Raw genomic sequence first — 14859 nt, 5'->3', positions numbered from 1 at the left:
TTCCACTTAACATAGCATTAACCTGAAGAAACATGGGGGTTTGTGTTGAAAATCACTATATTAAAATACCAGTAGCATATCACAGCTTTGTTGTGTTATACTTTCATGGGTGAAAACTGTTTTCCTGTAGAATATTTAAGGTTTTATTTAGATCTGGTATTTTACATTGTTCTGGTTTACTTTGGTCTGTGTTAAGAGAGCTTCCTTAGTTTCATTATAACCCTCAACACAATACACTCAGCTCACAGTCTTCTAATACAATATTTCTAGGAAGGACTTCTCTGGTCTTGCTGCCTCGGTTAGATGGTGGCCCACCAAACATCCCCATCTAGGGCAGAGTATTTCCCCTGGAAGAGAGGAGGAGCAGCCATTCATGCATCAAAAGCAGTGCTAACAGCTGAGAGCCATCTCCTGCTCCCAACACACTCAACACATGGAGCAAAGCCACTGATGTCACCTGTGGGAGGGAGTGTGGACACTTTCCCTCACCTCCTCGAAAATATCTCCTTTCTCTGGCAGCAGCAGCACCAGCTGAACGTCTGTGTCAGGCTGCAGCTGTGAGGGGAGAAATGTCACATGCCCAGTTGGAGGGCAAAAAATCTCCATCTGGCCCTTGCTGTTGCTAGGATTAGACCACCTCTGACTTACATAATTAAGATATAAGTAAACAAATATAGAAGCAGCATAAATGTAGCAATAAATGAATGTCTAAAAAGCATTCTAATTCACTTCCAAATGCATTATTTTTATGATATACAGCCATATTTACTTAAGGGTCCTCGCATGTAGAAGATTGTAAATGAAGTATTGGGGAGGATGAAATTTCATTTTTGCAGGATTAAGAAAAGAAGTAGACCCCAAACAGTAACATCAAGCTTAGAAGCAATTACATAGAACCACATAAATATTAAATGGCGTAGTCCTTACTTCTGTTTTATTGTATCTTATAATTACTAATTGTTTATGACTTTAAGTATGCTTAGCTTTTCTGCTTCATATTTTCCACTGTTTCACTTGCCTCTCTTTGTTTGAGTTTTAACCTGAACTTACCTCTCTCTCTGCTCAATTCATTTTGCTCGTGGAGGGAAGTCCACAATTATCCTGTGATATAAATACCAAAATAAGCAGCAACCTGGAAAATGGTGAGCCATCAACTGTTGCCTTACTTCTCATTATTTGGCTCATGTTTCTGTAAGTGAAATACAAATAACTCCTTCCTCAGCCGCATTTCAGTGCAGTATACAGTTTTCTCACCAAACTCTCCCTTCTTTGCAGACTTCATGGATGTGGTTTGGAGAATGCAGTAACACAAATAATCCCCCTTCTTGAAAGAGCTGCAGAGTAAACATCCATCAGAGCTGCCCATAAACTTTTGTATTTTCAACAACTCTGTCAGTGAGGAAACTCAGTTTCAGACTGCTGACATCCAGCAAAACTGCACTGTGTGTGCATTATGAAATGATCCTGAAAATGTAGAGCTGACGCTTGACATTGCACACACCTGCATATTCGGGGAACAGAAAGCCTTCCTGTCCTTGAGTGTGCCCACATCCTGTGCAGGTGCCTGAAGAGGGATGCATACACAACCAATCTTCTCCAGGGAGACTGGGAAATTAGCTCTGACAGAGAAGTTTGCAGTTGATACTGCTCATCTTCAGCTGATAGATCCATCGCTTATGCACCAAGACTGATTTGGGGATCCAGTAAAAATACCGTTGCTTACTTTCACTCTTCATCAAACACAAAAATGGCTTCTAGCACAGATCAATGTCAAAACACAAACTAAAAAGGATGAAAGTCAATTACTTGATAATGTCTAAAAATAATAAAAAATAATCCCCCTTCAGCTCTTGAGTTTGTGAAGGAAGTCTGAGTGTTAGGTATGGGAGACTTCTGGATTTAGGCTGACAAGGTTTAAGACAGCCTTCAGCCACTGAAGCCTGACAAAAAGCCACTTTTGCCTTAAGAAAGGAACAACCTTGTGGAGGTTGCATCAAGAAGGCTTGGTCCAATCCTATTTCTTGAAACAAGATCACCCGTAATGTTCATTAACACACAATGGGGATGACCCAGTTAAACCACTAGTTATTATTCTGCTGTCATTAGACTGACTGCTTATCTCCTGGTCAGTGCTGGATTTTCCAGGAGACGCAGTTTTCCTGTGTCCGGCTTTTGTGCGGCAATGTTTAAAATGCAAGAAGGGCTTTTCCTCACACTAAGCAGGGTTCGTCTTAAACAAAACAATATTTTATTGTCTATGTTTCCATAGTAATGACCAAGGAGCTGCTCAGTTCCTTGTCACTTTACCTGGGCCCTGAAACAGCACCATGCAACTGGTTATCTCCATTCTGCTGGAGCTCGTGACAGGCATACAATAACTCACCAAGTTTAGTTTCCTGCATAAAGACTGGAGACACAACATGCTACAGAGAATAGGAAGACTATATAGTGGGTTTTTTTCCCAGTCCTGTGAGCACGTGTTACTCACCTGCCCACTCTTTGACACACTTTCTCAAATACTGCGAAGTCTGCACATCAGGGTGCCTCTCCGGAGTGTACAATAATATCATCTCCTTGGGTAAAGACTCCTGGTTCACTAGGGCATTGGAGAAAGGTGAGGATGAAGTAATCCTTCACATTATGAGATCCTGAGAGGGGACATGTCACTGTCTCTGTATTACCTCTGCACAGACCTGCAGCTTCCTGGAAGACCCACAAAGGATCCTGTGAAACTATTAATTATTATTTCCCATTGCAGCAGGCCTCAAATATTTCTACAACTAAACCACTACAGTAGTAGCATTTGCAGTATTTCTGTAAGTGCCTAGAGATAATCTCATTGTGAAAGACATCTCATAAAAACAAATATTACTCTCCCTTACCCAAAACCCATCTATTTTTGGCTTTTGACTGCAGATTATATGACTTCTACCTGCCTCATTGTGGGGGTCATAAAGAGAAGGAAACATTCTCTGACATACTTCTTAATATGCTCTCCACTTAATGTAGCGTTTAGATTAACACACCATGACACAATGCACACTGTATAATTTTTTCTTTTTTTTTTTTTTAGAAAGTGTTGAGGGGATGGCATAGGGAATAGAGTGAAGCTTATCATTAACAGAGCTAGCAAATGCCCCATCTGAAACCCAGGTGGGTTTGGCAGATGGATATAAAGTAGTAAACGGAATATATCAGTAGAGTGTGCAAGCTGGTGAGAGCTAACTGCCTGAGTTATTTTTGTTCAGTTGAGCCGATGATTGCTATTTTCTATAATGATAAATGAATTTGTTCTTCCAGATTTTAAATTGGTATATTTTTCTGAATTTTCCTTATTTCTGAAAAAATAAAAGAATCATTTAGAAATTAATGTAACCAGGTGGGGGAAAAAAAAAAAAAAAGTGTGGAAAAGCATAAAAGGCTATTTTTATTGTATATACAAAAATGTATATTTAAATTCACACCATATTATATATCTCCCAATACATACTGAATAGACATTTTATTATCAGATTTACAGATCTGCGAAGAACTCTGTCTTGTGCAGAAGAGTACAATAAAAAGCCCAATCCACCTATGGCAAGCCCTCCCTTTTTGGTTTTTTTGCCTTTTTGTTTTTTTCACTGTGGTAACATTCAGCTTTTAGAACAGCAATTTCCTTATATATTCATAGCAAGTAACTTGAACCTACCTGAAGTAAATGTCACATAAAAATGAGGAAAAAAACCCATGTAAATAAGTTGTGATGCTCTATCGTTATCTCTTGTCCCCAAATCTGACATCTTCCTATGCCTAGATACCCATTATTTTCATTTGCACCAGTTTGGGTTTGCCATTTCCTGATGTAAAGACTTATAGCTCCAAAAAGTGGGCAACTGTTAAATGACTTGTTAAAATGGAAGAGCTATTATGGCAGTTCAGATTTCACATATAGGGAATATATGTACATCTATGCATAGTCTTCTCAGGTTAGGGATTGGGACAGCTCGTAACCACATCCCAGTCTCAGCTGCATCCTAGAATAAGTTTCTGTCTAAAGCTTGTTTTCTTTTCAGCTCAGGCCTGCATCTATATATGCTGCAAGGTACTAGCAGTCAGACAGCAAAGCTTGTCGTTTTGGGAAGGGCTCCTCTGTGTTTTCTTCAGGGTCAGCAGAATGGAGTACAGGTTTTGGATGGAGATGTCTGCTTATTCATTTAACAAAATTCTGTGCTTCACTTCAAATCAGTCTTCTGAGTGTTTGTTTAAGCATCAAATGCCTAGCATGAACTCTTCTTTGGTGATGAAACCCATGAAATTCTTGCCGTGTTCCAAGGCTGTTAGCACTTAATGATTTGACTGTTCATACTAATATATATTTCATTGTTTCTGAACTCTCCAGGCAGCCAGAAAGCATAGAGGGACTGACGGTCCTCTACCACTTGGGTTCTGCTCCTCTTTCTATACCCTTAGACAGTAGCTGGGTTTTAAAGCAATTAACAGAGATTCTAAGACTTCTTTCTGAACAGTGGGAGAAGAGAACAATCCCCTATTAAATTCCAAAGTCTGTCACTGCTGGCGAGTGCCTTTGCCTGCTTTGTGCTCCCCCCTGAATTCATGCACAGCTTTTGTCTGTTCCAGGAGTCACTGAAGCAGAGACTTCGCAGAGTTCCAATCAGCGCATCTTGTGGCAAGTTATCTCCCACTGCAGTCTGAAATAGGAGATTTTTAGCCCTGCTTGAGTGGCTAAATTGGCCATAGATTTTTTTATACCATACCTAATTCTGTTTCAAAATTCCATTATAAAGAAGGCAATCACTGAACAGGAAGTTTCAGCAGTTTACACACCATAGCAACTACAATAACATCTATATTATTTTGGACTTTTTTAGCTCACATGTTGGGAGGTTTTTTGGTTGGGTTTTGTTTTTTTTTTTTCTTTTTCCATAATGGCATAATTGTTAAAGAGAAAGACGACTGGCATTGTTAGAACATTTCTATTTGTCCTGCAACATCATGTCTTCACTGTGAATTCTGTCATAACTTTTCTAACACTGAATTCTGCTTGTTATTTGAGGTTGTATTTCATGGGTATACACACAACCTTCAATATGTGGAGATGAGTTAGACATAACACTAGTGTTGTTGGAGATGGGGATATATAATACATATAATTATATTATATATAAAATATATAATTGCCTTAGCAAAGGAGAAGTGCATGTGGTGTTTGTACAATTCCTTCAGCACACAAAAGACACAAGAAACACTTGAAAGCTTTCTGGATGTGGTGTTTTCAAAATTTGCAATGGATAACAATGGAGCCACTGTTGGTACTGAAGTATTCAGGATGACTAAACCAACTTGTTTACTTAAAACCAGAGCTGATAAATCTTACACTCCCCACCCCAGGTTCCTTCTTACTTACAAAATTTTGGGACATTGAAAAAAATCCAGGCTCAGAAACAGAGTCAGACCTCAAGTATTGCTACATCTATTGATCTACTACCTCTGTTCATTGTGTGGCATGATTATAGGATCCTGCAGGATAACAGGCTTTATGCAAATATACCACAAGATATACTTCCCAACTTCTTCTCAGCAATGTTTCTGCATAAACACAAAATAAAACATGTTAATGTTTTTTATCAAGCTTTCTGATCATGCAACCGTGTTCTATAAAGCAGATGCGTGTTCTCTGAGGATGTCTTCTTTTAGAGGAAGCATTCTCCTTTCTGGTATTGCTTAAACATGTAAAAAGTGATATTCCAACATTCAAGGTAGGAATACACTGAATAATACTTTTAAAGTTTGTGGGTTTGATCCACTAATTACTAAAGCACACACTAAAAATTTTACCTTGATTACTGACCTCTCCTGCCCGTGTGAACTGCAACTATTACACTGAAAATCTGATGGTTTAGTTTTGTATCTGGAGTCCACTGTCTAGAGTCCTCACCACTAATGGGAACCAACTAGCTCTATGCTGAGAATATTAAATGTCAAACAGGCCTCCTCTTAGTGTGGCAGTGGGGGGTCCTGACTAGGTACAGTCAGACCTCATGGTTCAATACCTTTTCACCTGCATGTCTAACATATATATATAGCTGGCTAAATCTGTTACAAATATTTTCTTTTATTTCAAGCATTTTCCATTACTTTGATTCAAGAAAAGTGAGAAATAAGAAGCAAAATGGTCTGGAAGACTATATATCCTTATGAGTACTGATTTCCTTTCAGTATAAGAGAAGACAATTGGTTAATCGATCTGTTGATTTCTTCCCACCCAGCCATCTATTCATCCATCCTTTTCTTCTCATACAAAGATAAGGCAACAGTCTGATAGTGTGTTGTTTTCATCAGCAACTTGGGTTCAGGGTATGCAGACCTGCACAGGACACCATTCCTTCAGTAATATCAACCCATTTGCAGTTCATGCTGTGAGCTAAATCATGGAAGAGTTCTGACTTTAAAAAACAGCAATATCATAACACATAAATTTTGAGGGTTTTGGTTTTGTTTTTGTTTTTAAGACAGATTAGCTTTCTGATCCAGTTCAGAGGTAGTTCTCATTAATTATTATGTTAGAATGGGGACAACACAAGTCACTGAAGGCAGTGCACTGGTGAAGCCTCACCCAACATTAAAATTAAAATGCAAGTAATGACTTGAAACCTGATGTTCATTTCCAGAAGCAGAACAATTCTTAAACTCATTTTTAAAAATAGGCACCTTATTATATATGTATAAAAAGGAAATGCCTGCATTTCTTTTTTTTCTCAGGATGCCTGAGGATCAATGTAAGGACGCCCAGATACTTTGACTCTGAGTGGAGCACAGATGTCTAAGACAGGCAATGTTTGTAGCACTTCCTTTCCAGGGTATATTTAAGAGTGAACATGCAGAAAACACAGTATATAACAGCTCAGATACATAAGCAGAACAGTTACCATCAGTATAGGTGCTCCCCCATTAAGTCCCAGTTTCTCAGAGAAAGATACTCAAACTTGGGTGTTTGACTCTTCTTTTATACTAGTCAGATAGATACATTATTGAAGCATCACAGATGCTTTTATACTTCAATTTATACTTCAACTGACCTCATCTGAATTAATCCAATTACTTTAGAGATTACTTTGGTCCATGTAGTTATTTATAGCTGTCAGGTTTTATGCGGAAAACCTCTGCACTGTAAGAAACAGGCCACCAACAAAATAAATTTGCTAAGTATATTAAAAAGTTGTTTTCCCTTCCCCAGGGGTAAACAGAGAATTGCAACCAAGGAGAAGTCATTGAATAATCAGTCACTTGCCAGCTATCACCTGATGATGGTGAGTCTATAATACTTCTTATTCAGAATACAGAGGAAAAGTATGATATTCTCAGATGTATGGGAACTGCTGGCAAATGCTACATTTTAAAGTGGTGTATGATGTATGTTCCTTATTATAAATATTGTATCCAAATGTGGAAGAGCACAGAGAGCTGTTTGAACACGTGGAATATATTTTAAAAATTTCAGTATTCAGAGACAGATGCCTTAGCCAGGTACACCTTTTTCTTATGAAAAACAAAACAACAAAAAAAACCTAAAAAAATAGAGCAGAAGAGATCTTTATACCGGCAGTTACTGCACTGAATTGGAATGTGGAAGGGTTCATGTCTTAAATTCAATGTATCCTAACATTTTACAAAGCAGAACAGTTCCTTCAGGACACAAAGATAGAGATTCATGTGAAGAATTGTTCAGTCTGGTTCATAAACATGCAGCTCAGATGTTGATGACTGACACTCGAATCTGTGCTTCAGATCATGCTCAGATGAGATGTGAAAAAAAGATTTCACTTTTTAGGTGAATTCTTTAACTATCTTGTCAAATGGGGGATGGACGGACACATCTTCCTCATGCCTTTTCCTGTGGTTCAGCAGGTAAAGATGCTGTGAGGAAACCTCAATGTTCAGAACACCCTTGTTCTGTGGGACACCATGTCTGACAAGTCTTCTACTAAGGTTGTAGTACCAATAACTTAATCTCATCAGGATTTTAACGATTATCTATACATACATTGGCAGAAACTTATTCACGCAGCTTGAGTTATGCGATAGAACCAATGTGCTCCACAGAACGCTCCTGAGTCTCATCCCATGAATAGCCAAGTTGGGGGACCTACTGGAGTATCTAATGCTACCCTCCTGGCCTAAGACCTGTGCCTTCTCTGCAAAGAGACAGATACTGGGGAGACATGTGCAAGAAGCAGATCCAGGTGCCTTTCTGATGCTACAAGGATGCCAGGCCAGATTTAGGAAACATTCCCAGATCTCACAATTTAGATATAATCCTTGCCCTCAGGGGTAAAAAACAAACAAACAAATGACTCTGAGGGACTTACTGTTGATGCCCACAGCAGGGGCCCCATACCATTTGTACCTGGACAAACCAAATTACCGACAGCCAACCCACTCACCACATCACAGAGACTCGCTTTGTCCAGTCACATCAGAGAAGTCTCAGTAGAAAATGAAATACATAGCACCATCACGGTGTTGAAATACCTTACTCACACCAGAATTTCTGTGGGTAGTGCCATTCTGTTAGACCTTCCCAGTTCATTCCAGGTATTTTAGCTCAGCTCTAGTCTTTCTATCTAATAGATAGTTAAAAATCAACTCTAAATATAGAGTAGTGTAACTGTGTAATGATATGTTTATGTTCAGCTAGGGGAAAAAAAGTAAGTGAAAAGAGTAACAGTTAACAGTGTCACCTCCTGTTGTGCCCAAACTGTGAGATGCAGAAACTGGAGACAGCCTGCATAAAATTAACAAATAGCTGATCTGTGGAACCATATATTCAAACCTGTCTACAAAAGATTCCTCTCCCTCTGCTCTCCTACTACATCAAGCTGTATTACGACTGAATATGACAAAAATATTTCAACAATGTAAAGTAAATACCTGGAACTATCTAAAACAGGTAATTTTAAAGACATTTTTGCCATTACAAATCCCACTCATTTTAACTATATTAAAGCTATTAAAAAATAGAAACATGAGGATGGATAAAGCTGCTTTGTTGTAGCTGTGTTAGAAAAATTAGTGGTTCCCCAGGGATTAACAATTGCTTTGCTCCGATCAGACTGAAGGGTGGTGCAATTTTAATTTATTTTTCCTTTTTTTTTTTCTTAAATTTTAATTAGTTTGTCATTAGACAAGGTATCTGTGAGTTTAATTTATCACGATGCCTCCTAAAAACTGAACCAACAGGAATCCAGAAATAGTTTCAAATAACAGACTTTGAATCTGGATTTCAACACATGAAATTCAATCTGGCATTTTGGTATAGACTTTGATACAGATAAAAAGACATTTCCAAAACTGATCTTCGGAGCAGTTAGTTTTGTAACACTGACAGCCCTGTAACCCAGAAACATTTCAATCCAGGGATTTTGTTTAGTGTCTCTTTCTGCCTATCTCTGTGTTTTCTTTCTAAACACTTTGTAAAGATCAGAAGCTGGTGGAGAGCAGTCCAGAACCTGCCAATACTTTAGTGATGCTATCTGTAGCAAGGAGTTACAGCTCATGGCCAAAGGTGCTCTGCACAAAATGTATTATGAAAAATTTTAGGGCATATATGCTTGAAATTTTAGTATTGCTTTTCTCAATTATTTATGACCATGGTTGAATGGAAGATACGGGTGTATGGGGCCCTGTTTAGCCATCCCAATGCATGGCAGAAACGTCTTTTAAAAGTGTGCTTTGTCATGAAATGAGACAACAGGATCTTCTTATTAGAGTATTTGAACATTCAGATCTAAGTAAAGGATCCCTCTTTCTAGAACCGATTGCCTGAAAAAATCAAACAGGTGATATCATAGTTGAATTAATCTGAAACCTCATACACTCTCTGTATCTCTGATCCAAATACCAAGTGTATGAAGAAGCCATCAAAGAAAAGTTTCTTTCAAACTGAGCAGGCATCTCTTATGTCAAGGTCTGTCATCCATCTCAATGGCCAAATGATCTCTTTGTAAATCTGAAAGTCTTGAAGCTACTCTGGGTCTAAATCTTTTGTGGATTCAAAAAAAAAAATCATAAACTTTTAACCTCTATATCAGGAATTCAGACATATTTGTACCCATAATTCACTGTTTCTTATTTAGGAACAATAGCTTTTCTTCAGATTGAAGACCTCCTTGTAGTTCTTCATTCATGGCAATGGATCCCTCTGAAATCTGTGAGTAGATAGGTGATGTGAGCTTCTTTTGATAATCACTAAATTTGACATCCCGTGTAGTTTATGGGATTAGTCAAAATTAGAGTGTTTTTCTTTCTCAACGAATAAAATGCAAACATGATTTGCCTGGTATATGACTCTAAGGTAGACGTTTCAAAACTCTTCCTTTTTTCAAAATGCAGACAAGAGCTAGATGTATTTCATTTAGGCTTATTACAAGAATCATAAAACTGTTTGTCTGAGTTGGTAGTTTTGTAGACAGTTCTTTGACAAGCTATGATGTTACTCTAATCAGTGTAGAAAAATTCCTAACAAACTAAGAATTTTCTCCACAGGTAATAAGTACAGTGTTTTGTGAAGCAAACATCCCAGTCATTTATTTCAATGATCTGGTGACCCCGTTCTGAAGTCTCCATCTACACTCAGTAATTTAATTTTTTATTCACATTTCTACGCACTGCTTTGACTATGCTTTTCCTAAGAATGACAATGTACTGGCAGTCAAAATCCTGTTTAAAAAAAGTTCTTAATCCAGTTTGATGGTGCAGGAGCTTTGAGAACTAAGCGTAAACTCGTAATGAAGTCCAACACTTAGATGTGTTTATTGTAAAACTATGCATTTTTTAAAGGATTAATCTCTAACAAAAACATCCCAGTCCCTGGAAAACTTGGAGTAAAGTTGTTTTAATTTTTACTTCTCTGCTACTAAAACTCCGCAGAAGATGCCATGTATCCTTACACAGCAGAGAATACTGCCTCTGAATGCTTTTATTTGTGCTGCAGTTGGACAGTCCAGAAGCTGAATTTGACATATCTTGTGTTTTGTGGACTGGATCTTTTTGGTGGCTTGCCAGAGTGGATAAGTCTTTGTGCTGGTTCAGAGGAGCAATTTGGCCAATGCCCAAAGAGAAGCACAATGGGGGGAGCATTTGGCAATGTCCACAAATACCCCAGAATCTGCAGCGGCCGCTGCAACACAGTGGCGTGTGAAATGACAGTATCAGAGAGAAGGACTCTGGCTTTCCGTGTCCATATTTTATGCGCCTTTTTCTGACAGCATATCACTCTTGCTGAGGCTGTGTGCTGATTTTCTAGGATTAAGCTATATCTTCAATAAAGACAGTAATAATAGATCAACAGTGCATTTTAAAAAGCTTCAGCCAACCTCCCTGCATTATTGCAGAGTCAGATAAAAATCCTGGAGTAACTGCAACAGAAGCATTGTTTGCTCTAGTGCATGCACCTCAGTCACCTTCCAACCCATGTTCTGTAAAATAAATTTTAGTTAATAGAGTTCTTGACCTTGCAGCTATGATTTCTAATTATGTAAACTTAGTCAGTGAGCTCTTATTTTTCTAACACTGCATTCCTCGTGTGGTGGCTGCTCAACTCACTACCCACCACATCGGTTATTTTAACTAAAAACTTGCTTTAATATACTCCACAGCACCTAGAACAAGAAGCACACACACTGTATATCCGTCATTTCCATCTCGATGAGGAGAAAACAAAGGGATAATTATAAACTACATCTCATATTGTTACTCTTACACTCGACATGTGCATCTATTTTTTTTTTTTTTTCCACAGTAAAGTGATTCTGCTGTGGAGATAGCACCAGGTGCATGGGGGTGACCTCACACACACACCAAATCGGGAGCTGACATCCATCACACTTTGAAATTTTGGATTTCATCATTTCCTGATCTTTCTAAAGGGATCACAGCACCTGGCCCTCACAGCTGTAGTTCATTTAGAAAGCAATTTAAAAACCGAGAAAAAAGCAAATGACATCTTGCTGCCTCAGCCTTGTCATTAAGTATAGCAGAATGGCCTTCATTTATGAGACACATGGCTAAGAATTAATATCTTTCAGTGCTTTCTCAAGTCGAGATTACAAAAGGTTTGAAAGACCACTAAATAATTAGTAGTATGACTGAGCAAGCAAAAAAAAAAAAAAAAAAAAAAAAAGAAAGAAAGAAACAACCTCTCTTCTTCATTATGAAGAATATTGAGAATCACACTGACTTCAACATGCTCCAAATGCTGTGGCCTTTGAGCATTTTGTCCCCACTATACAGTAAACCTTTAGCTTTTATTTCTCCCCCTTTCATTCTCTGTAGCACTGGAAGCTTTGTACATATATGGATACCTTCTCTGTACAGTTAAATGCCTTTATGCGCACAAACCGCATCTGCAGGGGCTGGACTTCAACACGGAAGTGAAAGTATTTTAAAGTTTTGCACAATACCATCCCTTATCCTTCATTGTTCTGTTACATAGTGGTTTGCTTTTTTTTTTTTTTCATTTTATTTTATTTATAATTTTATGGCTGACTTTAATGCTTATGAAATGAGTGGCTAATGACACTGGCTAGAGCCAGTTATTGTGCGGGCAGGTGCTGTGCAAACTCTCCCCAAGCAGCTCTGCCAATGCATTGCAGACTCGCAGCATCCTGCCACGCTGCTTGCCTCCCTCCTCCCCCATGCCCCTACAGATCCCCTCTCCGGCAGAGCCCAGTGCTCACACCGCCCGGCCAAACTGCACGGAGGCTTTTTAAAGGAGAGTTCAGAAGTTATTATTAATCTAAGAAAAATTCGGTCTTTCAAGTCTGAAGAAAAGCCCCCAGTCTTGGATGTGTGCCCATTCTATTGTCTGTGTGGTTCGAACCACAGGGGAGGAATCATACCTGTCTAAGTCATTTTGCTGGGAGTCTTCATGTTGGGTTCAAATCTGTACTCTCCAAAGTTTCCTCCCATCCCTTTCTTTGCATAAAACTAATTTTCTGGAAGTGTTTATAAAAACAGGGCTCACATACTGGTTAAATAGAACTGTTTAACCCTTTCAGGCATTGTAGCTGGAGTTACTCTATTTCAGATGTCACCTGATAACAGACCCAGTTCTTCATATTTATCCCATAGAGTTAATAAGGCAGCAAAAATCTCATTTGTTCTGAATTGTAGTGTTTTGTTTGTTGACTCAGCATCCTTGGATGAGTTTGAAAAGATTGTACATGCAAATGCAATTCGAATAACAAATAACAATAATTATTTTTCTTCTTTTGTATCATCTCATTGCACTACTAGCTGCCATGATTAGGTGGCTCCTGTTTCAGTTCAGGGAAGTGCAAATTGGTGTTTTTGGGCTTCCAGAGTTACTTCTGAATATTTCCCTTGGAGAATGCTTTCAAGCTTAGCACTAAAGAGGATGCCAGCATCCACAAGTTTTGGGTTCATCTGACTGGACAGAGTAAGGCACCGTGTTTGTAAATAGGAACTGGATGCTGGGACTGTGTGTGTGTGTGTGAGCTTGTGTGTGGGCTTAATAGCTCAGTGCTGGATCTCAGCCTCTTAGCAATGATACCTAAATGAATTCTTACTTAGCACATTGCTGAACTCTTCTGGGACAGAATCCACTTACTCTCAATATCAAACTAAACAATTACAGCTGTATATTTAAAATAATTTCCATTACGAGGTAAACATTTCAGGCCTAAGAGAAAGCCCACTGAAATCAATTAACCCTTCTGTGGATTTCAAAAGGATTTTCATCCTTTCATTTCCACTACAACCATTCTCTCATCTCCCCCATCTCCAAGAAAATCCTCTGCCTGAAAAGCTGTGCTGCATTTTATTTAAACTACTCGTTGTCTTAGGACTCTACTGATCAGAAATTCATTTTCCTCTGGGCCTTCTTGGGCTGCCCTGCCTTGGCATGTGGCTTCAGACAACAGCAGGACACATCCTCTCACTTGCCAAACGGTATTTCTGTCTCCTCTCCTAACTCATTTCCCAAAATGCCACAACCACACCCAGCTCTTTCCTCCCAGAGCCATATCTGACTGACTCTGTGCATGCAGAGCTTTCACTAGTAAATAATCTCAGGGAGCCAAATGATGTGTTCAGGAGGGGGTAGTGCTCTCAGAGGCTATTGGCAGTCATTCAGATGACAACCAGCTGCAAAGAGCTTTAAGAACAGTGTTATACACATACACATACACACAAAGAAAAGAAAAAAGGGAAAATTGTTGACTGAAGACATATTGCCCTTGACTGAATAGTGAGGAACCTGCTGTCAAGAAAATAGATATTTGGGAAACTGAAGAAGAAAAAAAAAAAGGTTTGCCCATTTTGCTGGCTGTAGATCAGCCTTCAATTGTCAGCCTTCAATTGCTGAGGACAGACAATGGCGATTTCTGCTTGATTAGCCCCTGAGTTCACAAAAATTGCTTTTCCGGTTGCCTGTTGATTTTTACTACAAGGACATTGTTGCCTGTAGTTTTGTGAGTAGGGAGCTCTGTAAGAGGAGAGTAACTCATGAGCACTGTAATTTGCCTGGCTCCTTATAAAAGGTATTGACAGAAAGAATAGCAGAAAGCCTGCATGTCCTAACCATATTCACTACTAGACTGTGGCCTTCCAGTCTTTCACACCACACACTTTGACAAAGGTATATATGGTGCTAATATTTTTTATTAAAATTGCATTACACATAACTGGTTTCTGAGTCCCTAGGAGAGTAGACCTTACAGGGTTTTTGTTGTCCCTTGAAAGGGATGGAATTGAAATATAAATACAGATGTATAACTTCTGTGTGGGGGGCAAGTCAGTTCCTATTATAGGGAAAAACAAAATATTAATCAGTGTTTC

The sequence above is a fragment of the Athene noctua genome, chromosome 1, assembly GCF_965140245.1.
Source record: "Athene noctua chromosome 1, bAthNoc1.hap1.1, whole genome shotgun sequence".
NCBI classification, from domain to species: domain Eukaryota; kingdom Metazoa; phylum Chordata; class Aves; order Strigiformes; family Strigidae; genus Athene; species Athene noctua.
The sequence above is the reverse complement of the archived record's forward strand: the minus strand, read 5'-3'. Positions refer to the sequence as shown.